The 23,737-nt window shown below is 44.0% G+C and overlaps 1 pseudogene; it reads left to right on the forward strand.

The window, feature by feature from the left end:
* Positions 1-9,853: 9,853 nt before the first annotated feature.
* Positions 9,854-10,487, forward strand: LOC140514178 (high mobility group protein B3 pseudogene; annotated as a pseudogene).
* The last annotated feature ends 13,250 nt before the right edge of the window (positions 10,488-23,737 follow it).

Below are 23,737 nucleotides of genomic sequence, written 5' to 3' on the forward strand. Positions count from 1 at the left end.
CTGCCGACGTTGAGGATCACGCTTCCCCAGGGGGAAACAGTTGTAAGCATATCCTTGTACAGGTATTCACAAGTTGTATATTCTACAACTACACTGAAAAATATAGACGTCCTAAAACTTACATGAAAAAGGAGACGTCTTAGAAGGATGAGATGAGATGAAACACCGTGTGATCTTAGAATCAATGGGGAACCTTTGAGGCTTATTGAGTAGGGGAGTGACATGGGCGGATCTGCACTTTGGGAAAAGCACCTTGGCAGCTGTGCATCTGATAGATGGCCAGGAGGCAAACATTTACTAGGTACTTACTGTGCATCAAACATTGTGCTGAGTATTGGAAAGACATGGAAAGTATTAAGGAAGCTGTAAATAAGTCCCTGACCACAAGGAATTTATATTCTCATGGGAAGGCAACACGTAAATATGTACAAGGGATAGACAGAGTAGATGGAACTGGAGGGTAAGAGTGGGGAGACTGAGAAGGTCTCCTGCCAAAGGTATGATTTGAGCTGGGTCTTGAAGGAAGGTAGGGAAGCTGAGAGGCAGAGGTGAGGAGGGAGGACATTCCAGGCCTGGAGAAATGGGGACAGTGGGAAAAGGACCAGAGTTGGGAGGTAACAAGCGTTAGGTGAGGAAGAGCCTGTGCCTGGAGGGTGGTGAAGTTGGATCATAGAGTGTGTGAAAAAGAGTGGTCTAAGCCTGGAAAGGTAGCAAGACCAGTTAGGGAAGGGGATTAGAAGCCAAAGGATTTCTATTTGATCCTGGAGGTAATAGGGAGCCAGTCACAGAAGTCTATTGAGTGGGGAGGGAGGTGACAAGGTCAGATTTAGCTTTAGAAAATTTGTTTTGGTCGTTAAATGGAAGATGGAGGGGAGCAAGAGAGACTTGAGGTAGAGTCCAATCAAGAGGCTATTGGAAAAGTTCAGAAACTAGAGTGTTGTCTGTATGGGGGCAGGAAGACCATCTAATCTCATTTATGTAGTACCTGAGAGGATGGCGGTAGTGCCCTTAATTGTAGAGGGTTTAGAAGAAAGTGAAAGAGCCTATGATGTACAACAACAAACCTGACAACATAAAGTGGAGGATTATCTCCAAAAACATGAAGTTCCCAAACTAAGAGAAGACCAAATAATGATGTTAAATAATCCAATCTCAGAAAAGTAAAGGAAAGAGGAAGGGAAGAAAAGGAAAAGGAAAAGGGAAGGGAAGGAAAAGACATTTTTAAAGAACAATTAATGCCTATACTATATGTTATTATCAAAAACTGAGAAACAACACACTCTATCAAACTTATTTATGAAACAAATATGGTCTTAATACCTGAACCAGGGAAGAAAAAGGAAAATAAAGAGAATTAGAACAATATCATTTACAATTATTGATTTAAATTTTTTAAATAAAATCCTAGCAGAATGACTGTAGTAACATATCATGAAAAATCATTAATTATGAACAAATCGGATTTATATCAGGGATATAAGAATAGTTCAACAACAGGAAAATGAACATCACCAATCATATTAAAAACAAAGTATCCAAAACCATATGATTTTTCAATAGATGCTTTAAAAAAGACTTTGACAAAATATAATGCTCATTTAAGCTAAAAATCCTACAAAGTATGGGAATAGAATACTTTTTAAAAATATGTATCTTTATGTATATTTAGTATCTCTCTAAAATTAAAAGCCAATATTAGATCAAGCTTTCAGCAATGATGCAGAAGGCTGCTCTCCCCATTATGGAAATACTAGCAATAGCGATAAGACTAGAGAAAGAAATTAAAAGCATAAAATGATGGGCAAATAGGAAATAAACTACCCTCCATTTTCTGATGACTTGAATGTTTACTTGAAAAACCTTCAGCAAAGATATAGGCTACAAAATAAACCCACAAAAATCAACATTTCTAGGTTATTTTAAGGCAGTTGGGGACAGTATGCTCAGTTGAAGAAGCTGAGGGAGTTGCTTCCAAAAAGACTAGATGACCTCTGAGCCAAACTTCAAAGGATAACATAGCTTGGCCACAAGACCAATTAGAATCCCTAGAAGAAATTATGTAAGAGTTTAAATTGTATCACAAATTAAATGAGAGTGATAGGGAAAAGCAATGGAAAACCAGTGAGAGCATTGCAGAAGAGACTTGGAAAGAGAATGGCTTGACACAAGAGGTACAAGACCATGTTCCAGGAACAGACTCCCTGAGAGCTGGGATGGACCAAATAAAAGTTAACAATCACCAGAGACAAAGTCAAAAGATGGAAAAGTGGAAAAAAACCAGAAGGCATCATAGCAAAAATGATTGACCTGAGAGATGAAGGAGAGGGGTGATTTAAGAGTCATTGGACTACCTGAAAATGGTGACCAAGAAAAGAGCCTCTTAGAACAAGCGGAGAAGAAAAGGTAGGAAGAATCCATCAGTCATCTCCTAAAAGAAACCGTAATGTGAAAACTCCAGGGAATGTCAAAGCCAAAATCCAAATATCTGAGCTCAAAGAAAGAATACTGCATCTGCCAGAGAAAAGAGTTTGGTACCAAAAAACCATAGTCAGGTTCCCAAGGGTATTCAGTACCCCAAAAGGCAAAAGATATAGGCTCATGACCAAGAATAATTTATAATGATGGTTATTAATATTAATATTATAAGCTAAAGTTATATGGTGACTTCTTTATGCCAGGCATTATGCTAAGTGCTTTACAAATATCTCATTTGTTCTTCACAACACTGGGAGTGGGAGGGGAGTGGTGTAGCTATTATTATCCCATGTGGAGAAACTGAAGCAACCAGATGCCTTGTCCAGGGTCACACAACTGGTTAGTTTCTGAGACCAAATTTGAACTCAGATCTTCCTGACTGAAGGCCTAGCACTCTATCTAGTGTGCCATCTAGCTGCCCCTAAATTGAGTATAATCCTATAGGACACGTTTTGTTCTTGTTAGTCATTTTTCATTCATGTCTGACTTTGTGTGACCCTATTTGGGATTTTCTTCGCAAAGATACTGGAGTAGCTTGCCATTTCATTTTCCAGCTCATTTTACACATAAGAAACTGAGGTAAAAAGGGTTAAGTGACTTGCCCAGGGTTACACAGCTGGTAAGGGTCTGAATCTGGATTTGAATTCAGGTCTTCCTAACTCAAGGTTTGGTGCTCTATCCACCGCATACTTAGCTGCCTTATAAGACACCTTTAATGCATCTTAAATGAAATATAGGACTTTCAAAAATTTTCTGATGATAAGACCAGAACTTATTAGAAATTTTGAGATAAAAACACAAGAGTAGAGAAAACCATAAAAAGGCAATTAAGAGGGAGCAATTGGAAAAGACTTCATATGGCTGAACTGTTTGCATTCTAATGGGGGAAGAGGATGTACAAACACAACCGTGATTTCAGAAGGAGTCAAAGAGGGAATTAAATTAGATGGAGAACCTTGGAGGAATTTTGGTTTCATCTTGATTTTCTTAAAAGCAGAAAAGAAAAGGAGGGAGCATAAAATGATACACTAGGTAAGGGGGGAAGAACAGGCAGGAGTGCTTGCTATATCACATAATCAGAGGCACAAGTAGAAGTCTTGCAGCTTCAATACAACAGAGAAGGGGCAGGTGGGGGGAGGAGGCATCATTTGGACCTGAAACGTGCAGAACCAGAACAATGTATTCAACCACAACGTTGTAAATTACTGACAAACCACTTTGAAAGGCACACACTTTGACCAACGCAATGACCAACCCTGGCTCCAGGAGACGGATGGCTTACAATTGTCCCCACCTCCTGCCACAGAGGTGATTGATGAGATAAGCAGAGGGAGACACCAATGTAAGGGTGGGCTTAGCTTGTCTCTACATTTGCTGCAAGGCTTCTTTTTCTCTTATCTAGGGGGAGGTAGAGAAGGCAGATGCTTGTTAATTGAAAAACAAATTTAACTTATAAAAGATTATTCCACTAAAAAATTAAAAGAGATCCTAAAATTTTCACAGTTGTGGGTAAGGGATGATTTTTTAACTAAGCAAGTATTACAACAACAAAACCCAGCAATTTTCATTACATGAAATTGAAAAGTTTTTGCACAAACAAAATAAATATATCTACCCTAAGAAGGGAAGCAGTTAACTGGGAAAAATATTGTATCACATATCTGTGATGTGCATTTGATATCCAAGATATTTAGACAACTAACAGAAATATACCACCAAAAGCCATTCAGCAATGAAGAAATCATCCAAGACTCTGAATAAAACAGTTTTGAAAGTAATTGCAAACTGTTAACAACTATGAGAGAATGATCCAAATAACTGCTGGTAAGAATAGGATCCTGAGATTCACTCCCAGCAAAATGGCAAAGATGGCGAAAGATTGGAACAGTCCCTGTTGGAGGGACTGTGGAAAAATGAGTACACTAATCCACTGTTGGTGGAGTAGTGAACTGGTACAGTCATTGTGGAAAGTGAATTGGAATCATGCAAATAAAATGACTAAAATGTCCATACCTTTTCACCAAGAGATTCCTTTACTAGGCGTATATTCCAGGGTAGCCATTGACAAAGAGGAAAGTCTCCACATACACCAATATATGTAGAGCAACCTTTTTGTGATAGCTAAAATTTGGAAACAAAGTAGATGCCCATCAACTGGGGAATGGCTAAACAAAATGTGGTACATGATGTCATGGCATACTAGTGCTACTACTCTGCTGTAAGAAAAGATGTGTGTTGTGAATACAGAGAAGTAAGGAAGGAGCTATATGAGCTGATGCAGAGTGAACTCAGCAGAACCAGGGAAACAATGGACTCAGTAACTACAACAACTTTAATGAAAAGAACCAGAGGAAACAATGCTCACTGAATGCTGCAGAATCACCAAGAGCAAACTTGGCTTCCAAGATGAGACATGAAAAGACACACCTCCCTTCTCTTCTATGGAGATGGAGGTTCTGTAGTTGTGGAATGTCGTGTATAATGTCAGATTTTTTTTTCTTTTTGACGTGTTAATCAGATTTTGCTGAATTTTTCCTCTTCTACTTTTTGAAAAGACCTTTGTCATAAGAGATGACCCTCTGGGAGGGAAGGGGAGGAATATAGGGGAGAATCTAGGTGATGTAAAAACAAAAGATAGCAATAGAAATTTTTTTAACAAAAAAGAAGAGAGAACAGAGAAAGTAAAGATACTGAGTGTATTCGGTTTTCTCAAAGACTGTTGCTGCCTAGGAGAGTGGGGAGGTCGAGGAACAGAGGATCTTAATTACTGACCTCTGCCCCAGAGGGCAGAGTACATTCCAAGGTCACCTGCAGGAGCCACAAGGTGATTGGATGGTGTAATAAGACCCATCTGCCCTACCTTTGACTGGTTGATCCCATACCCCTTGGCTTCAGACCCAGTCCCCATACCACTATGGCAGAAGCTGCCAATTTGCTGTTGCTTACTCTGGCTCCACTTGGGAATGGGGCCAGAATGAGGACATTTTGGGTCTGACCTGAGCCTTGATGTCCACTGAATGTCCTAATCTGAGCAAGGCAGTCTCAGGGTGAATCCTCTACGGTGAGAGGCCAGAAGCAAGTCAGTCAGTCAACATTGCTGCTGACCCAAGTTCACAAACCCGCTAGTGCCTGACCTGGAGCAGCTGGGCACTGACGGCTCCATGTCTGAGTGTGTGTGCTGCACTCCCTCCCTCAGCCTTGAGAGGAGGGCAGACATGGACACCTAGAACTGGACTGGCCTCCCCCAAATCTTTCCTTATTTCTGCCAATCTTCCCATTCCTGAGTCTCCAAGCCTAGAAATCTTCTTTGATCGTTACCCTCATGCTCCATTCTCAATCTGTGAGGGTCTGTGTCCTGTCCATCCGACTTCCACTGCTCCCCCTCTTCTCCATTTTAGCAATCCCAATGCAACCACCCAAGGGTAAGATCTCACCCAGGGGCATGCTGGAACCAGTTTCTACCTGTTGGCAAACACCGAGTTTTTAATGGTTAGTATCAACATTTACCTTCTTGGAGATCCCACAAACAATACCATTCAGCTGTTATGTCATCTCAAAGCCTTTTCTTCACCAGCCTAAATGACTCCAGTTCTTTCCTCCAGGACTTGTATGAAGTCATCTCTAGTCCTTTCTCCTGACTACTCTCATCCACGTGCACTCCAGCTTATCAGGGTTGTTCCTTCCTAGCAATGGGAGCACCCCTCTACTTGTCTCCATGTAGCCTGTGGCTACATTTTGTTTGGATCACCAAATCACACTACTGACTTCTACTGAATTTGCAGCCTACTGTACCCTCCCCAGACCTTTTTCATCAGATTTCTTGTCTAACTGCACTCCTCAGCTTTATAACAGTAAAAATAGATTTTTTAAAAAGTTAACTGTAAGACTTCACATTCATATCTATTAAATTTACTTTTCTTAGATTCAGGCCATCTTTCCAGCCAATCGATCTTTGGGGTTCCATTGATGTGATCTGGTGTGCTTGCTGTCTTAGTCATTCTCAGCTTCATGGCTTCCGCACATTTGACAAACCTGTCATTCATGGCCTCAACTAATCCAATGCTAAAAAATGTGGAGCCCCACAGAGCTCCTATTTTGAGGGACTTCATCTGGAAAAGTCCTTCCATATTGGCATGAACCCATTAAAGACTACTCTTTGTGTCTGGTCTTCCAATCAGTTTGGAATACACCTAATGATTCTCATTCAACCCCCATCTGCACATTTTGCCCTCTAAGACAGCATGAGAAACACTGAAAACAAACTAAACCCAGAATGAAATAATGAAAGAACTGAGCACGACTGGAGAATCTCGGGACCAGACAATGAGAGAACTCAGTATTTTAGACATATCCATAGAAAACGTAAAGAAAATCTCTGGCTCGATGACAAAGAATTTTTTACTAAGGGAAAGAACAAGGAAATACACAACTGTAAAAAGAACTGAAATTTATACAGACAAAAGTAATAGAGGACACGTCAAGGAGAGAAAATGTTAGTATTCTAAGATTTCCTGAAAACTGTGAAGAAGAGAACATTTGACCATGATATCTCAGGAAATTAAGTCAGAAAAACTCCCAGAATTCTTGACTATGACTTGGAGGGTAGTAACTACAAAGATGAAGTGTACCGTAAGAAATCATTTGTGAAAACCTACCTATTCATGTCACATATTTCCACCAACAGTGCCTGCAGACAAACTCAAGCATCCATAGAATACCAGAAGTACGAACCCGAACCCTAACCCTAACCCTAACCCTAATCCCAAATTCAACAGGTTAGCCTTGAGAACCCCAGGAAGATGGCACATAATGATCCAGATGTAAGGCTAATGGGATATAAGATCTTTGTGCCCATTAATAGGCCTCAGGTGGAGCCCTGGTGCAGAGCCATTTAGGCTCTGGGCCACAGGGATTCCCATACCTTTCCAAGCTTCTCCAGCTCTCAGCCAATCAAGCTCTGAGTCTTTCATTGAAAACAGTATATATTGTACTGGGCGGGGCGGGGCGGGGGGAAGAGTGGGCAGAGAGAAGCAGGTCAAGAGAGAAATCAGCTGAGGGAAGAATTGCCTTCAGGAGGCTTGACTGAGAGAATGCTAGAGATGTCTTTGATCCCTGGATTGGTGATGAGTACCTTACTGAATCTTGCCTTCTGGCATCCTAACAGCAGTGTTCCAAATAAATATTTTGGTTTTGTCTTGGGGAGGAGAGCTTATTATACTTGGCAAACAAAACCTGGGAATAGGTATGCATACTTATAGCAGCTGCTGCATTGGTGGTACAGCACTGAAGACAGAGGATTAACAGATAACTGCTTGCAGTCCTAAGTTACTCTGCAGACTCCTCACTCCTTTTTATTAGGGTGATTATTGTTGGTGGTTCAAGAGTAAGTCTCAGGGTCAGTTGGTGGGAGGGAGGGTGGAATGGAGGAAGAGAGAGAGGTGTATTTAGTGTATGCAGAGTGGATATGATATAGTAGGAAGTGTGTTAAAGGAGGAAGGAAGGGCATCTGAGTACAGATACTTGGAGCTGATTTTAATTTCAAAATGGATGACTGAGTTTTGAGTTCTTAGTGAGAGAGAAAATTTGGGCTCCAGGGCAAAGCCTGAGCAGCATCTTCTGCCTCTTGAAACTGACTGAAGAATTTGGGATGCCCTGGATCCTATTGCCACAGAGAAAGGGAATTATTTGGGGGAGCTCTGATGATGAAATGTTATGAATTCCAGATGCTCTTAAGCCTAAGTGATGAGGCCATCCTAGAAGCTATGAAATAAATGTCTGATTATCCCAGTTCTGAGCCCCCACCTTTGGTGGAGTCCAATGGGTCCAGAGTCTGGATGTTCACAAAACTAACAGCAAGAGATGACATACTTGTGCATATGTGTGAATGTTAAGTCTAAACCAACTAATGACCAATGTGGGAACCTTGTCAGAATCAGGGGTTTGGGTGCAGTCAGGTAGATAATCGATTATCGAGACTCTAGAACAAGGCCAGGATCAACAACAGATTAAAGGAGGGATAAAAGTGAGGAGATATTGAGAGCAATTTTAACAGCTTCGACCTCACTAGTCCAATGAGTGGAGGATGCTAAAAGACGGGAAGCAAAGTGCCGCTGATTGATCATCCTCATTTCCTGCCAGAACTTGACTAACGTAAAAACAAGTTGCTCTAATAGTGAGGTCGAAGGAGCTGCCAAACCTCTTTGGCCAGCAGATGCTTGGGTCTCATCTCAATATGGACAGAGGCAGAAGCTGTGTACACAGAGAATACAGTTATTGAGAAAACACCACAGAGGAGAGAAGGAGATTAAGAGCAGTATTTTCTAACAAAACAGTGAAAATCAGGGGAAGTGAAGACAAATCTGCCAAAATCCCTGGGCTCTGTCCTCCCCCTGGCCTCTGCTTCTCTTGAATGCTTTCCTTCTTGGAGAATCAGAACTTGAGATCAGATCTGAGCCATGAGTATCAGGGAGAAGACAGCACAGCACCCAAAAGCAACCCAACCAAACTCAAGTCAAAACCAATAACAATGGCGGCTGGTGCCTCTTAGTGAGGTTAAATCCCACATGCCTATTTCTTGTTACCAGTCACTAACCTGCAAGAGCCAACAGGTGCAGAGATGGCAGTTACCATCGTTCTGGTAGATCATTTGTGTTCAAGGTCTTGGAAAGAGGAGGGAGTGTTGGGGGCTGACTGGGAAGTGTTAATCGGCCAAAAGAAAATGTGTCTAGGTAGAGTGGAACTGCAGAGACAGCGTCCCTCTGGAGTTAGAGGACCTTGGTTCAGATCTCTGTGGGACCTCAGGCAAGTTCCCTAACCTCGCCCAGACTCAGTTTCCTCATCTGTAAATTGAGGGGTTAAGACTACAGTCATAGTGTCAAAGGATCCCTGCCTCCACATACTGACTTAGAAAATCATCAATTAACCATATCTATTGTGTACTGTATTTTTATTTGTTAAACATTTCCCATTTACGTTTTCATCTTGTTTGGATGGTTCTCAGAAGTTTTGTGGACCGAGTCTGACAGCCTCTGAACTAGACGGCCTTTTCATCTGTGAAATGCTAATTGTAAAATAAAAACGTCTGAAAACAGAAGATGATCTTTTCAGGTTGCTCACAGCCCTGCCAAGTTTCAGGATTTGCCACAGGAGCCAGAAACAGCTCAGAGCGCTTTGGCTCATTTCGAACAAACACATAAAAGCAGGCGCAGTGAGGAAGAAAACTCTCTAAGCCTCCAACTGCACTAAGACTTCTGGGACATCCTGTATTTCATGTTTATTGTCATTTATTAGGTTCGGAATAACAAATCATTATGTAAAAAAAATGGAACAAAAGGGGGAAAACTATGAAAAAATAAAGGAGGTGAAAATAGTGTGGGCTGCCCAGACTAGCGAACAGTACAGAGTTCACCATGGCTAAAGGTGATCCCAACAAACCGAAGGGCAAGATGTCTGCTTACGCCTTCTTTGTGCAAACTTGCCGGGAAGAGCATAAGAAAAAGAATCCAGAGGTTCCTGTTCACTTTGCAGAGTTTTCTAAAAAGTGTTCTGAGAGGTGGAAGACTATGTCGGGGAAAGAGGAATCCAAGTTTGATGAGATGGCAAAAGCTGACAAGGCACGATGTGATGGAGAAATGAAAGACTATGGACCAGCGAAAGGTGGCAAAAAGAAGCAGGATCCTAAGGCACCTAAAGGCCACCGGCTGGCTTCGTCCTGTTCTGTTCAGAAGTTCGTCCCAAGATCAAGTCTACCAACCCTGGCATATCCATGGGGATGTGGCAAGGGAGCTTGTCGAAATGTGGAACAATCTGAGTGACAACGAGAAGGCAGCCAAACTGAAGGAGAAATACGACAAGGATGTCGCAGATTCTAAATCGAAAGGGAAGTTCGATGGGGCAAAGGGGGTGGCTAAAGCTGCCTGGAAAAAAGTAGAGGAGGAAGATGAGGAGGAGGAGGATGAAGAAGATGACGAATGAAACTGTACCATATTCTGTCTCCATGTGAATACCGTAGAGTAGGGGAAACACCTTTAAATGAAACACCTCTCCTTTGTGATGGGGTCGATTGCCCTCATTAGGCTTAACTGGCTTCTGGTCACGCAGCTTCTCAAAAGTGCTTCTAGATAGACATTGTAACTGGTTTACATGAAGTGGCCATGGGTATCTCCGAGCACCCAGAAACTGTATCAAAGTCGTACATAATTCCAAACATTTTTAAAAATGAAAAGGCGTTCGTGTTCTCCTCGCTTTGTGCACTTTTGTTGTTGGTGTAAAACAAAAGCATTTACAAATGTTTTCAGGCATTTTTTTTTAAATTTATAAGGTGGTGTTTAACTATATGGTTATTGGCTAGAGAATTCTGGGTTATAAACTGTACATATCTATAGTTTGTAAAAACAAACAAAAAACCCCACACCCCTAGACAGATTTTTGGGGTAGAGGCTTTGAGGGGGCATGAGGCTTGTCTGCCTTTTCTAGGGGGCTGCAACCCAAAGCCTACACTGTGAGGGTAGATCGAACATACACTGCAGTGGGTGTCCATTTAGCTTAAAAGTTGCTTTCTGTATGTATGGTGAAATAGCACCCAGCTCCCATTCTTAGGTGTCACAAGGGGGGGTGGGGGTCAGCTGGCATGAGAAAAGTGTCTGCATTTTCAGTTTTCTTTTTAGTTGAAGTGCAGTAATTTTAAATTGAAACTGTGGAGTTTTGCTTTGTGTCAGTCAAATAGAAAGCCAGGGCAGTGATGCAAGGGAAAAAAATACAAAAAGGCTGTTCTTAAACATAATTTGAAAACTTTCGGGTTTTTTTTTAATATGTTTAGAATGCTGAAATGTCTTTTGAAGTAAATAGTATTACACTTAAAAAAAAAAGTGGTCTGCTCCACTCTGTGCTCAGACTCGGTCCGTTCATTGTCTGGATGTGGACAACATTTTCCATTGGGAGTTTTTGGAATTGTCTTAGATCCTTATATTGCTAAGAAAAGCTAAGTCTTATCATAGCTGGTGATCTCACACTGTGGCTGTTACTGTGTCCAGTGTTCTCCTGGTTCTGCCCACTTCATTCAGCATCTGTTCATGTAAGTCTTTCCAGGTTTTCCTGAAATCTTTTTACCTCATCGTTTCTTATAGCGCATAGTATTTCATTACATTCTTATGCCAACAAAGTGTTCAGCCATTCCCCAGTTGATGGGCATCCCCTCCATTTCCAATTCTTTGCCAACACAAAAAAAGCTGCTTTAAATAGTTTTGTATACACATATACATACATATGTCTTTCCCCCATTTTTGTGATCTCTCTGGGATACAGACCTAGAAGTGGGATTGCTGTATGTATCAAAGGCTATGCATATATAGTTAGATTGCCCTTTGGGTAATTCCAGAATTCTAACCATTTCCAGAATGGTTGGATCATTTCACAACTCCACCAACAATGCATTAGGGTTCCAATTTTCCCACATCTTCTCCAACATTTATCACTTTCCTGTTTTGTCATGTTAGCCAGTGTGATAGGTATGATGTGGTACCTCAGTTATTTTAGTTTATATTTTTCTAATCAATAGGGACAGAACATTGTTGGGGATGGAAGCTCAATTCCATGTGGACAGTCTTGGGCGGGTAAAGGTGGGAACTTCTAAATCTTAGAGTTCTCATGAGGCCCCCCATGAAACACCAGGGAATTGAGGAGTGAGACCGAGCTATCTCGTGTATTTCCGCCTCTTCCCATGAGAACGTGATGGGAGAGAGCATCCCCGCCCTCGAGACTGTCCCGGATCTGGGCACACCTATTGTTATCTAACAGGCATGGCATTCAGGTGCAAACTACACGGCTGGAGAGCTTAATTAGGGTCAGGAAAGCCTGAAGGCACTCTTAGCACGGGAGGGGCCCTTACAGGACAGAAGGTGCCTCTTCCCTTTTCCTCTCTTCGCTCTCCCTTCCCCCTCTCTCCCCACTTCCACTTCTGCTTCCAATCTCTTACTGTAAGATCTTTGCCTCCTTGGGAGACTTCTCTCTCCCTCCTAAGGAAGAGTTCCCCCTGCACATGTAACCAGGACCCTGAATAAAGCCTAACCCTTGTTTGACTCCGGAAAGTCTCTTCTCTCATACGTTTATCCGGTTTGGCCAACCGAAGACCTGGGACAGGTAAGGTAAGACTTGGGTAGCCCTCAGGCCTCTAGGCCTGGCAGAACATTTTTATATGCCTCTATGTCATATAAAGCATATGTCATATGCTTTAATTTCTTCTTCTGAAAACTGCCTGTTCATATCCTTTAACCATTTCTCAATTGGTGAATGACTTGTTTTATTATACATTTGACTTGGTTCTCTATTTTTTGAAAAATGAGCATGTTACTCACTGTTAAAGTTTCACCATGTCATTTCCTGGGAGCGCTAGGTGCCACAGCAGATAGAGTACCGGGGCTGGAGTCAGGAAGACTCATCTTCCCAAGTTCAAACCCAGCCTCAGATACTTACTGGTTGTGTGATGTTGGGCAACTCACTTAGTTCTGATTGTCTCCATTTTCTTATCTGTGGAATGAGCTGGAGAAGGACATGACAAACCACTCCAGTATCTTTGCCAAGAAAATCCCAAATGGTTCATGAAGAGCAGGACACAACTGAAATGACTGAACACCAAGGATAATTTACTCTTTCTTTTCATCTGCCAATATAGGGTTGTCACAGTGGGGAAGCCAAGGGTGAGTTGAGGTAGGGACGTGGGAAGGATGAGGCTTATCGAGACAGTCCTAAGGGAGCAAGGGAGTGGTGTTCTGGAAAGGATCCTAAGCCTTGGCAGCCCACATACAGTTCCGACACGTGAGGACTATGGAGCCATACAAAAGTAGATGGCTTCACCCTTTTGGTAGACATGGGAAAGTTGATTTTATTATTATTCTCTAAATGAGAGATGAAAAGGAAGCAGCATGGAGTAGTATGAGGAGAATGGTAGATGAGATGGCCAAATGCCTGCACTGCCCAGGCCATGATATCAGGTCAGGGATTGGAGGTTAGATGGCTGGATGGAAAGAGGCTCCATCTGGGATGTGGCCTCCAATTTTCTTTCAAGGCAGCTCTGCTCCAGGGCTACTTCCAAAGGTGAGGGGAAGGGTCCCTAGACTATCCTACCCATACCTGACATTCTCTTAAATCTCTAGGATTCATAGGGAATGATTTGATGTCCAAAAGAAGGGAAGCAAGATGCCAACAATAAGGCCTGTGCTTCTGGTGCATGAAGAAAAAGGTGCATTGAGCCCCCATAGCAGACCCATCTGTATGTGTGGCTTAAAAAAGTTTAGATTGTAATGATATAATGGTTTAGATTGATGTTCCCCTTGGGGACCATATCTCTCCAATTAGCAAGGAGATAAAGTTTACTCTGGGCAACCTGGTTAATCACAAACATTTATTAAGCACCAACTATGTGCCAGGGGGACAGTGGATCTTTCTGGATCTTTCCAGTGCTCGGCAAGTCCAGTGCCATCTGACCCTCATCTTGAAGAGACTATCCGCAGGATACAAGCACGAGGCTTCTGAGGGGTGGCCAAGCCTCTCTTGTTTCTCTGACCTAAGTTCTCTTTCCCAGAACAATCTGTGCTCGCTACCCACCACTGCCTTCATCGTGAAGGCATTGTCCGCCTGACAAGAGGCTAACTTGGCTCCAACTCCTCAGTAGACTTTTTCACCTCTTTCTCCCGGGGGTGAGTGCATGAAGAACATCTTGTCTATCCTCATTATGGATTCTGCAAGGAGAGATGTTCCCCGGGGGGCTCTAGCCTTGACGTTTCTCATGGCTTTGAGGTGCCTGCCAAAACCAACAGGACAAGCTCCTTTGTTTGTTTCTCCAAGGAGAACCTGTAGGGTGTCCTTTCACTGAGCTCCAAATTCCTCTTGGCTTCTGGCTTTGTCCCTTGTGAGAACATCAGTGGTGTGCTGTGGTCCTTTCCATAGTCTTATAAGTGGATGGTCTCATCTCTAGAGCACCTCCAGTGAGGCCCACATTCACCCTAAATGCACCATTCTGCCACAGGAAAAGCAGCCCAGGTCCAAGCTCCATCTTGGTGATTGGGAGCCATGGCCACAACCCTCTCCACCTTGTAGCCAAGTGGGCTCCCAATAGGGATTCATGCTGATCCCCAGATAATAGATATGGTGCATCACTATAACACACTCCAAGCCTTCATAGGCTCTGCAGAGCCAATGCTCCCTGTCCTGTGTGGCCCTCAACAGCCCAGGCTGTCTGTAGGAAGGTCCCAGGGATGTCTTTGCATTTCAAGGGCAGTCATAGATGCACCTGATGGGAGGATAGTGACTAGATGAGATAGATGGCAGAGGTGGCAGAAGCAAACCTGACCCCTGACAGGCAAGATGGGGATACTGAAAGAGTCTACACCACGATCCTAGATCTAGACTTGGGAGGGACCTCATAGGCAATGGAATCCCTCACCCTCAGGAAGTTGAGGCCCAGGGAAAGGAAGGGACTTGCCTGAGGTTGGCCAGGGAGTCAAGGACAAAGGCAGGCTTTGAGTTCAGGTCTTCTGTTTCCAGGGCGAGAACTCTCAAATAAAGCTGGAAAAGTCATAGAAGGGAAAATGAGTCTAGAGTGAGGAGGTCCCACAAGCTTGAGATCTCTGGGCTTGGTGACCAGTAGGGAAAGATTCTTTGAAGGAGAGGCCTCATCTTCTGAGCTAGAGCTCAGCAATCACGTCCACTGAGCCTTTGGAAGATCAGAGGCCCAAAAAGCTTACTTACTTGGTCATGAGTCCAAGAAGTTGTTAAGGAAACAGTTAAAGATCAAGGGGGACTTCTGAGTCGCTTGAGCTCTAGCCTGGGAATCAGGGACTGGAGCTTGAGTCCCTGGGCTGCCATGAACTAGCCAGATGACCTGGGGCAGCTGCCTGCCCCTCTGAGGGCCTCAGATCCCTCCCTTGGAAAATGAGGCAGTGGAGCTGGCTGATCTCCAAGGACTCTTTGAGTTCCAAAATTCTGTGATTCTGTGAAAGAAAAAAGAGCCTGTTTTTAAGAGAGCTCTTTGGGGTTAGTAAGGGTGTGGGATTGTTTGCAGAGAAATGAAGATTTGCAGCTGCCTCACACGAGCCTAGTCCAACATTAAGAATCTGATGTGGGCTTTTTATCCTTCTTCTATTCTTAGCATGACTTGACATGGGTCTCCAGCTAAACTTGGACACATTTTTTTTTCCTTCCAAAAGACCATTGAGTCATCTGCTTCCTTGTTAAATTCTGTGCACAGGGTAGATCCTAACTCTAGTCACTTCCCTACCTGTTATTTCAAGATTGACCTATTTCTATGGGAAGATGAAAGCCCTGCTGGGTGACTTATGAGGCACAGGGTCAGTGGCCCAGATGGAGAATTGAAAGGCCCCTGAAAGATCGGACACATCATAGGGAAGAGGGAGCAGACTTATTTTGCTTAGTCTCAGAGGGGAGTACCAGAAGTCATGGAGACCATGACAGAGAGGCAGCTTTAGAGCCAATGGAAGGAAAAACTTTAAAACCAGAGCTATTAAAAAATGGAATGAGCTGCCTTGGGAGGAAGTGAGATCCCCACCTCCAGAAGTCTTGAAGAAAAGGTATCATGGTGTGGTGGATGGGGCACTAAATGTGGAGTCAGAAAATCCAAGGTTCAAACCCCACCTCAGGAACATCCCACCTGGATGGCCCTGGAAAAGTCACATAGTCTCTCTAAACCTGTTTCCTCATCTGTAGAACGAGGAAACTGAGCTCAATGATCTCGGAGGCACCTTTTAGCTTTAAATCTATGATCCCATAAGCTAGATGAGATCTCGCTGGGGTCATCGTAGAGGGATCAGTTCAGTCAATAAACGTTTATTAAGTGCCTACTGTGTACCAAGCATGATGCTAAGCATAAAAAAGAGGCAAAAGACAGTTCCTGTCCCCTAGGGGAGGACAGTCCAATGGAAGATAGAACAAGACAACAGATACGTATGAACAAGTTCTACGGGATAAAAAGACAGTCATTGAAAGAGATAAAGAACTGGAATGGAGAGGGGTTGGGAAAGATTTCTTGCAAAAAGATGAGATTTCAGTTGGAATTTACAGGAAGTCAGGGATGGCGAGAGACGGAAGTGAGGAGGGGGAGCATTCCAGGCAGGAAGGACAAGCATGAAAACATTGGGAGCCAAGAGATGGGGGGTCAGGGATTAGCCAGGAGGCTGGCATCCCCAGGATGATGAGTATGTGGCAGGGAGTGAGAGGGAGGAGGGGACCAGGGCATGAAGCATTCTGAATTCCAGAGGAAGGATTTTGTGTCTGATCCTGGAGGCCATTCGAGGTACTGGGAGTTATTGAGTAGGGTGGTGATGACATAATTAGACCTGTACTTAGTATCTGAATGAAGGATGGCATGGAGTGGGGAGAGACTTGAGGCAGGCTGTCCAGGTGGGAGGCTGCTCCAGGCTGAGGACAGGGGCAGAGGAAAGAAGGGGCTATATGTGAGAGATGGTGCAGAGGGAAGGCCTTGGCAACAGATTGGATATGGAGGGTGAAGGACACTCCTAGGTTGGGAGCCTGGGGGACTGGTCTTTGGCAGTTACGGCTGTTGGTCCTTTGTTTTTGAAGAAGAACAATGACATCACAGGGTCTTGTCTTGACTCATGGGTGAATGGGATGTAAGTGAGGCACAGTTGCACAAAATCATCAGCCTCATTCTCTTCCAGAGTCATCAAAGCACATCAACAGGGCAATAGTCAGGATGAGTGGGAACAGCTTGGGATGCAGTGGATGACCTTGGTGTCTTTAATGACTGACCAAGCCCTGAGCGCTCTATGGCACCTGCTTCAGCTGTCTTCATGACCACTGGAACAAATTGTTCTCATTCACCCATTCCACCAGGGGACATCGTCACATGCTTTTGACAGTAGTGGGGAAGGTAAGAAGGTGGAAAAATAATAAGTTCTGTTTTTGATGTACTGAGTTTGAGAAGTCTACTGGACCTCCAGTTCAAAATGTCTGAAAGGCATTTGGAGACTGGAGACTGGAGGTCAGCAGAAAGGTAGGCGCAGGAGAGAGAGCTTTGAGACTTATCAGAGATGGTCATTAAATCCATGGGAGGCACTGCAATCAGATACATTAGGACTGTGAGATCCCAGCCAACTCTGACCTTCTGTGAGTCTCTTCAGCCATAGAATACTTATGTTTTAGCGAACACATGGGCACATTCATTTTCTTTGGCTACTTGGAATCCTCTGCTCTGTATCCAGCAGGCTAAAACCTCACATTTTTTTCTGGGACATTTTGTTCAGCCCTGCCTACTGGGCTTCAGGCAGCAGCGATTATTCTTGGATGTGTAACCTGACCCAAAGGACCACCCTCCCCTCACCATAGCCTCTTAAGGGGAAAATGATTCTCGAAGAAAATATTCAATCTCTCTCTCTGCCTCTGTCTCTGTCTCTGTGTCTCTCTTTCTCTCATATGTATATACAATGCATATAATAATAAATGTATGTATACATATATATGTATATATGTGCATATATGTGAATATATAACATAACAATAATAGATGTATACATAATATGTAATACACCTATACACACATACCTGTACACACACATAAACATATAATGTGTACATCTTGTGCTTTCTTGCCTTCTCATGTCACTTAGAATGTGCTGTCTCCCCATGTTCCCCAGCCCAGATCTTAGCCACCCTCCAAATCTCCCTTTCACTCCCATCACTTTTCCACTCTGGGCTTCAGTTCCCTGTAATGAAATCTGAGTGTGGTGGCTGAGATGGCCACCACTGTCCCTTCCATCTCTAAATCTGAGTTTCTATGATGCTCTGACCTCTGACAACGAGGAGACGCCTTTGGAAGGGGGGTACCCTTTAAGATCGGCCTTGAAGGGAGCTAAGTAGGAGGTGTTCTAGGAGGTTTCCCTTCCTCTTTTCTTTTGGATAATAATTTGTATGTTTTTTTAAATGAATTTTTATTTTATTTTCAGACTTAATTTTTCCCTTCCCTGCCCCCTCAGATATTCTGAGAGGTGAAGGTGATGAAAAGCATCCTGGGATGGGGCACAGCCTATATACAAAGATGTGGGGGTGGGAGATGGAAATTCACGTACAGGGAACAGTGAATAGATCATAGATATGAAGAGAAGCTTTTGTGAGCAAGAGTCACGTGGAATTATCCTGGAAAATATGGGCTGGAATCTTCTTGTGAAGGGCTTTAAATGTCAAACAGAAGGGTCTAGGTTTTATCTTAAAGGCAATGGGGAGTCATTGATGATCCTTAAGCAAAAGAGTGATGGAAAATAACACCTCAAAGCCTCAAATTAGATTCTGGAGGGCAGAACCAACAAAGGACAGGTAAAGCAGACAACTTAGGGGGGAAGGTCTATCTCACTGGGGTGTGGCAGTCAAACCTGGAGCTCAGGGCAGACTGGGCAGTGAAAGCTGGGCAGCAGTCACTTAGGGAGATCTCAGGCCATAGCCTGGGCTGGGGTCAGACAACTGGTGAGCAGGAGATTGCAGAGGACTCTTTGCTGGCATGGGCTGCAGGAGTCTGTGGCATTGCCCACACACAGTTCCAGGCTGCAGTCCCAGGACAAAAAGGAGCAATAACACTTGGTAGGTACAGGGGCCCTGGTCATGGTTCCATGGGGAGAGAGGAGTGCCTGGGGCTGCTCATAAGGGAATTGGGAACCCTGGTATCAATTCTAAGCCAGAGAAGAGCGCTAGCAATAGAGCCTGTAGGAGAGCGTGGGACCTGATCACAGTCCCAGGGTCAGCAAGAGGGCTGCTGCTGGTGCAGACAGAGGAACAATGTCCCTTCCTGGTTAAAGAGCAGAGTGCAGGTCAGCAGTGATCACACCTCTACTTAAATTACACTACCTTGGAAGCACCAAAAGCCTCTGGACTCCCAAAGCTACCTCTGAAAACAGCAACAGCATGAAAAGCCTGAAGTTTGAGGCAGTCCCTTCCCCCACTCCCATCCAGCAGGGCCCAACTTTAACATAAAATTTAAAGTCAAGAAAGAGGCTGGGAAAATGAGCAAATGACAAAAAGAGACCATGAGCATGACAAGTCATGATGTGACAGGGAAGATCAAGACACAAACCCAGAAGAAGATGGTGATTTCAAAGCAGCTACAAGCAAACTTTCTCTGTCTCTTTTTAATGTCTGTCTGTCTCTGTCTGTCTGTCTCTCATCCCCCCATCTCCTATATCCAATTAGTTTTTATATCTTGTCACATTTATGTCTCAATTCACATGGCCAGTAGTCTAGGTCAGCCCCTTATTACCTCTCATCTGAGCCACTGCAATAGCCTTCTAATCGGTCTTTCCACTGCCTCAGTTCTCTCCAATACATTCTCCCTTGTCACTGTGATTATCCTAAAGTGCAGGTCTGACTATGCCAGCCTTCTACTTATTCAGTAGTGGCTGCCTAGGGCCCCTTGGATAAACTACCTTGATCTTTGGCACCTGATAAGTGCCCTTCACGACCTGGAGAGAAGTTCCCTTTCCAGCCTCATTACACAGGACTCTTCTTCCTTCCTTCCTTGGTTTCTAACACTCATAAAAAACCGCAAATCAACTTTCCAAAGGTGAATCAGTAATGAAGGTTTGATTCTATCCATTCAGTAAAACCACATTGAGAAAGCAGATGGGATTAATAAGGGCAACTTGCCACTGAGTTGAAATCAGAGACAGCTCATTGTTCTTGCTTGTGGCTTTTCCCTGTGTAATGCCTCCTGGCTGGAAAATTAGGTTTGTAGCCTGTTGTGACCTTTCACTTCTTGTTGTATGTCTTTCAATAAAAGGTATCTGAGAAAAGGAAATTTACCTGCCAGGCCATCCACATTGAATAATTAATGACAAATAATTATTATTTACGAGTTCATCTATTCCCCAGTGCACATACACAGGTCCCTCCCAAAGGAAACATTCAGTAATTCCATTATTGTTAGTGATATTTAGTGAAAATAACAAGGGTTTTGCATCATAAAAAATATTTTCACAATAATCATTTCATCTTTGTCTCATCCTTTTTCATTTTTATGTTTGGATATTTTTTAAAAATTCATTTTATTTTTAGTCTCTCATTCTCTCCTGCCCTCCTCTCTCTACCCCAACCCTGAGAAAACCCCTGTTAGAAACATGTATCGTTGAGCAAAATAAATTTCCCTATTGACCATGTCCATACACAAAAAGAGACTATCTCTATCTGTCCTCTGAGTCCATCCTCTCTCTGGAGGAGATGGGCACCTGCTTCATCCTGAGTCCTCTGGAATTGTGGCTGACTTCACTGTGTTGATCAGAGTTCCTAAGACTTTCAAAGGTTTTTGTCTTTATTGCATAAATAGTTCTTTTCGCTTCCCTTTGAATCAGTTCATGCAAGTCTTTTCAGATTTCCCAAAACGATCCTCTTCTTACAGCAGAATAATATTCCACTGCATTCATGCACCATGACTTTTTCAGTTGTTCCCCAAATAATGGGAACCTTCTTGGTTCCTGAATCTTTACCACCTCGGGGGTGGAGCCAAGATGGCGGAGTAGAAAGATGCACATACACATAGCTCTGAACCCACAACCCATAGAACATCTGTAAAAAGGAACTCATGGCGAATTCTGGAGCAACAGAGGCCATAGAACTGTGGAGCAAAGGAGATTTCTGTTCCAGAGGGACCTGCAAACCGCTTGCAAAAGGTCCTTCATACCACAGACTGGGTGCCGCAGACTGGGAGCCGAGCACAGTCCTGCCGCCCCCGTGGCACCGAGAGGAGCAGATCCGAGCGGGCTTCAGGGACGGAATCTCCAGAGGCCCCGTGGATCCCCCACCCACAGGTGACGGGGGTTGGTGAGAGGGTCTCTTTGGTGGGTGGAGAGGGGAGTGGGGTACCCCCATAACTCAGGCCCCCTTGGGAGGCAGCAGCGGAGGCAGGAGCAGACCAGGGCTCCCCAAGCAGGCAGGAGCTTAGATCCATTGTTGAAGGTCTCTGCACAAACCCCCTGAGGGAACTGAGCCTGTGAGGTGGCCCTGCCCCAACCTGACCACCTGAACTTGCTCTCACACTGAATAGCAGCCCTGTCCCCACCCCAAGCCCTGAGGCTGGGAAGCAGCATTTGAATCTCAGACCCCAAGTGCTGGCTGGGAGGATCAGGAGGCAAGGTGGGTGTGAGGAGAATATTTAGAGGTCAAGTCACTGGCTGGGAAAATGCCCAGAAAAGGGAAAATAAATAAGACTATTGAAGGCTACTTTCTTGGTGAACAGGCATCTCCTCCCTTCCTTTCTGATGAGGAAGAACAATGCTTACCATCAGGCAAAGACACAGAAGTCAAGGCTTCTGTATCCCAGCCCACTCAATGGGATCAGGCCATGGAAGAGCTCAAAAAGAATTTTGAAAATCAAGTTAGAGAGGTGGAGGAAAAGCTGGGAAGAGAAATGAGAGACATGCAGTCAAAGCATGAACAGCAGGTCAGCTCCCTGCTAAAGGAGACCCAAAAAAATGCTGAAGAAAATAACACCTTGAAAAATAGGCTAACTCAATTGGCAAAAGAGGTTGAAAAAGCCAATGAGGAGAAGAATGCTTTCAAAAGCAGAATAAGCCAAATGGAAAAGGAGATTCAAAAGCTCACTGAAGAAAATAGTTCTTGAATCTTTACCACCTCATAAAGAGCCATGACAAATATTTTTGTACATGTGGTTTTTTTCCTCTTTCTGTGACCTCTTTGGATGTAGCGTTAGTAGCTGAATTGCTGGAGCAAAGTGTATGCATAGTAGCTTATTGAACATAGTTCCAAACTGCTTTCCAGAATGGTCATGGTTCCATATTGGGGGATGTTTTGTAGTATACGCCATATATATATACATATATACATGTATAGGTATATATTAGGTGGTGCTCAAAATTTTCGACTGCCAAAGGCCCTCATGTCTAAGGGGCAGGATGGGGATCTGGACATGAGTTCTTGGACTTTGACCCAGCTTTCCTTCCGCTCCTCTGGGTTGGGGCTCCCAGAAGGCTAGGGGAAATACTGCTAATCTGAAGCAGGATGTGTTCACGCTGCTGCGGCTGGAGGTTATTTTGTTGCTGCCCACATATACCTGTGTTCCTGTAAAAGGGAGGAGGCTTCACTGTGACTCATAAGTCAGTGAGATGTGTTCCTGGCACCCTCCCTTGGGACTGGTCATACTCTGCCCCCCAAAGACTTTGCTTCAACTAAGGGTAAAGTCAAGTGGAGACCTCAGTACAGATAGTCCAAGGTATAACAGAGATTACATCAGCTTTTTAAAGGTTGATTGATATCTTTCAATATTTTTTAAACTTTTAAAAATTTTATTTATTTAGTCTTAGTTTTCACCATTCACTTCCATAAACTTTTGAGTTCCATTTTTTTCCATTTCTCCCCTCCCCCCAGCCCAAGACAGCATGTAATTTGATATAGGCTTGACAAAAGCATTCATACTGAACCCATTTTCACGTGAGTTATGTTGCAAATGTTTTAAAGAGGGATTAGAACCAATGGGAGAAACTAAGAGAAAGAAGGAACAAATAAGTAAACAAAAAGGAGAGAGAGAGAGAGAGAGAGGGAGGGAGAGAGAGAGAGGGAGGGAGAGAGAGGGAGGGAGAGAGAGAGAGAGGGAGGGAGGGAGAGAAGGAGAGGGAGGGAGGGAGGGAGAGAGGGAGAGGGAGGGAGGGAGAGAAAGAGAGAGAGAGGGAAGGAGAAAGAGGGAGGGAGAGAGAGAGAGAGGGAAGGAGAGAGAGGGAGGGAGAGAGAGAGAGAGGGAGGGAGGGAGAGAAGGAGAGGGAGGGAGGGAGAGAGAGAGAGGGAGGGAGGGAGGGAGAGAAAGAGAGAGAGAGGGAAGGAGAGAGAGGGAGGGGGAGAGAGAGAGACAGAGAGAGAGAGAGGGAAGGAGAGAGGGAGGGAGGGAGAGAAAGAGAGAGAGAGGGAAGGAGAGAGAGGGAGGGGGAGAGAGAGAGAGAGAGAGAGAGAGAGGGAAGGAGGGAGAGAGGGAGAGAGAGAGAGAAAGAGAGAGAGGGAGGGAGAGAGAGGGGAGAGAGAGAGAGAGAGAGAGAGAGAGAGAGAGAGAGAGAGAGAGAGAGAGAGAGAAGAAGAGAGAGGGAGGGGGAGAGAGAGAGAGGGAGGGAGGAGAGAGAGAGAGAGAGAGAGAAGGAGAGAGAGAGAGAGAGAGAGAGAGAGAGAGAGAGAGAGAGAGAGAGAGTGAGACAGTGCAAGTAATCCACTTTGGTCTGCATTCACACACCATAGTTCTTTTTCTGGACAT

The sequence above is a fragment of the Notamacropus eugenii genome, chromosome 7 (genome assembly GCF_028372415.1).
Source record: "Notamacropus eugenii isolate mMacEug1 chromosome 7, mMacEug1.pri_v2, whole genome shotgun sequence".
Taxonomy (NCBI): domain Eukaryota; kingdom Metazoa; phylum Chordata; class Mammalia; order Diprotodontia; family Macropodidae; genus Notamacropus; species Notamacropus eugenii.